Consider the following 3,778-nt stretch of genomic DNA (forward strand, 5'->3'; position numbering starts at 1 on the left):
TACTTAAAGTATCTGTTTTCATACATTAAAATGATTTGGACAGTACATAACATAAACCTTGAAAACTGAGCTTTAACAGTTCTGACAGTGTGACCCAGGGAAATCATCGCATTTTAAAATGAACGTCTTAGTGGCTTAATTGGTTTACATTCAAATATAATCCAAACTATTTACATTAAATCTGTTTGTGATAACAGTCCTCATATTACCATTGCACTTGCTCTAGTCACGAAATGCACATACAGACAAAACACATGGCAGAGCAAAAAGAAAGTACAGGAAGTTCAAAGGTTTCTACGTTTTAATTGAGATGCACATAAGTAATCACAAAAGTCCAAAAACCAATGAGAGGAGAAGGAAAAGTCAGCAGGAGATAATGGAGTACAGCAGTCCTTAGCACAGCCCCCCCCAAACCTGTCCAGCGTCAGTGAGAAATCAGACACTGGTACAAGGATTGGGAGTGACCAGACCAAGAGAGGCAGCAGTCTGGAAACAGCTGGTTTCTCTAATGGCACATATCTTGTTTTGGAAAAACTAGAAAGACTAGAAAAGCACCTGGAAACCCCCCCCCCACCATGCCCTCCTGTGATGTTATCCAAAGGGGGAAATCATGTGGTCAACCCTGTGATTCACATCAGTCCAGACTTCAGTGGGGATCCTGGTTCTGTTGTAGTCACCAGCTTTCATTCAAATCAGGTCAAATCAGGTAAGATTCTGTAGTGTTCTATTGCCCTGCTGACAGAAAAACAAACAAACAATTGTACGTCACTTTGGATAAAAGCATCAGCTAAATGCAATGTAACAAACAAACTGAATCAATAACCAAATCATCAGCTCTTTGGCAGAGACAGAAATAGTAGAGTAATACAGATGCATCCATGCACTACGCTCAGAACAGAGGACGCTGACATTCAAAAAACCTCTTAGATATTAGGAACTCACAATTGGTTAAATGTATTTAATACCTTTAGTTACTTCACAGATGTGGATGAATGATGTGAAATATAACCAAGCGTTGAATCAGACTTTAGTTCCACCTGGAGTAAATCCACAAGCTACCCTGCAGTATACAAAGTCATTCAAACTAGCTGCACCTTTACCAGCTTTGAGAACACTTTCATGATCAATCATTATAAAACATATCATATATATTATTCTGAAATGGACCAATCTGCACAACGACTACTTTTACTGTCGCTACTTTCACTATATTTTGATGAGAATACTTTTCTACTTTCACTTGAGGAACATTTTGAATGCAGGACTTTTACTGTAACAGAGTATTCCTTCACTCTGGTACTTCTACTTTTACTACAAGATCTGAGTACTTCTACTTTTACTCAAGTACAACATCTGAGTACTTCTCCCACCTCTGCCAATTAAATACAAACACAATATAAACACAAAAGGAAACATGAGATATAAGCAGCTCCACACTGCGATGTAAACTCACCTCCTCCAGCATGTCCCGCTCACATGTCTCTCTGTGATGATGTCTCTGCTCCGTCCTCCGTCCTCTGCTCCTGCTCTCCTCCTCTCCTCTTTCTATCCTCTGAGCTGTTCGACCCCTCCTCATGCTCGGCCCCACAACAATCTCTGTTCATCTGGGGCCAATTGGGAGCCAGGCAGCAGGGCGAGGCACTTCCTCTGTGACAGGAAACTAACAACAAACACCCAGAAACAACCAGAGGGGGGGGGGGGGTTAATGAGAGAGAGATAAAGAGACACAGATGTTGAAACAGTTCTCAACAGAGCTCTAGGGGTCAGGAAAAGGTGAATGATAAATGAATATTGTTTTTATTTATAAAATAAAAGTTGTTAACTTCATGTCTATTGTCAGATTTGGCTGACCATCATTTGGTTCTTCAGTCAGTCTGTTTAGAGCAACTCAAATCTCAATCATGTGGCTTGCTTCAGGATTCTTCCCTAACTAAACTGAGAGTCTGTTCATCTCACAAATCAGACAGAGACTCCCTGCCGTCTCTGCATCAAAGTATAACTTCATTATTTTTCTGTCTTAAAGCAACATTATGGACCTCCAAAGATTAGCTTCAAAGCATTTTGAGTGTGCCCTGACTGCAGTGGTGGCCTTTTAACTAAGTACATTTACTCAAAGTCCAAAGTAGCAGAACATAGAGGTACTCAAGTGAAGTACAATGTTGGGTACTAATACTTGTACTTCACTTGAGTATTTCTATTTTCTGCTACTTTGTAGTTTCTACTCCACTACAATTCAGAGGTAAATATTGTACTTTTACTCCACTACTTTTATTTGACACTTGTACTTTTTACATGGTTGTGGTTATATTATGTATATGTACTGCTATTTTTTTCAGTACTATCTCAAATGTGCTCCATATTGACAAATAACAACATTAAAAACAACGTACATTTTCTAACGATAAAAACATTAGAAAATACCTTCAACACTTTTAAAGAGCCATTCTGCAAAATTAGTATTTCTACTTTTGTCAGGATTCGTGGAAAAGGTAGGACCCAAATGCAGAATAAAAAAGACAAAAAAAGGTCAAGGAAAAAAAGGCGAGCTTTATTTAAAAAAATAAAACCCATGACAAGACAGACAAAACTAAAATCGTGACATAAAACTAAGATCGTGACAACTTTGTTACTTGAGTACATTTAGATGTACTTTTACTTAAAAAACGTGTAATGAAGTATGCTTAAATGTGGTATTAGTACTTTTACTAGAGTATCTGAGTACTTTTTCCACCACTGCCTGTCTAGCAGTGGTGGTTTACATCGCAGTGTGGAGCTGCTGGTGTGTCTGTTCTGTGAGCGCTGACCATAGAGAGACAGATACTTTATTCATCCCCATTTAGGAAATGTTTGTGTTACAGGACCAGTGTTTTCAACATTAAAATACAAATACTTAAAAGGTGGAATAGAGTTAACAATATAATGAAAATGAAAAATAGTATATCTAATATAAACAATATTAAAAATTCTGGATAATTAAAATGTTCTAAGGTCAGAAATACTGCAGCAGCAGGAATATAGAGGAAATTGAAAACTAAGAAGAACTCACTCCCACAACCCATCAGAGACTGCACTGACCTCACTACCTTCAAACAACTTACAAAAACTCACCTCTTCAGTCTGGCTTTTAATGTGGGATTGTATTTCTTGATTTTAATTGACTTTAACTATATATTTATTTATTGTTCTTTTATTTTCACTATCTCTGTAAAGCAACTTAGAGCACCTGTAAAAGCGCTAAGAAAATGAATCTATTATTATAATTATTAAGAGTTTGTGAACATATCGTTAACCGTAATGTTACGCATAATGATGAACAGATGAAGAATCAGGTATATTGTTAAACTGCAGGATGAAGTTAGTGTGGAGCGACAAGCAGACAGCAAGCTTTTCAAAAGAACACATGAAAGAAACAGCAATGCCAGGTTTTTTATCATGTTTCAATTTCCAAGATGTGCTTTATGAAGTTTCGTCGACAAGTAACTTCCCAGGAAGTAAATATTTGTTTCTATTAAAGAAATTAGGGTAACTCACGGACTGGGAGCAGAAGCTCAGTCCTCTGAGACTTAGGAACCGGAGTGTTGCCGGTTCAAGTCCACAGACCCCCACTCTGTACTAGCACTGTATGGAAATACTAGAATAGTTAATAAATTCAGTTTTTAGTCAGTTAATTTCTCACTTGTTTCCACAGTTTACCATTTTATTCTGTTATTTTAAATGTATTGTAGATGTTGTGTGCCCAGATGTATTTTGTATTTCCCTGTTGGCTTGATGTTTATTA

The 3,778-nt window shown here is 37.4% G+C and overlaps 1 long non-coding RNA gene across 1 annotated transcript; it reads right to left on the reverse strand.

Annotated features, from left to right (window-relative positions):
* Positions 1-283: 283 nt before the first annotated feature.
* LOC117551485 lies at positions 284-1,540 on the reverse strand. The gene is made up of 2 exons (XR_004569793.1): positions 1,454-1,540; positions 284-735 (listed from the first exon to the last, which is right to left on the reverse strand). It is a non-coding gene; the product is annotated as an uncharacterized LOC117551485 (long non-coding RNA).
* Between the last annotated feature and the right edge of the window lie 2,238 nt (positions 1,541-3,778).

This window comes from Gymnodraco acuticeps, unplaced genomic scaffold (genome assembly GCF_902827175.1).
Source record: "Gymnodraco acuticeps unplaced genomic scaffold, fGymAcu1.1, whole genome shotgun sequence".
Lineage (NCBI taxonomy): Eukaryota > Metazoa > Chordata > Actinopteri > Perciformes > Bathydraconidae > Gymnodraco > Gymnodraco acuticeps.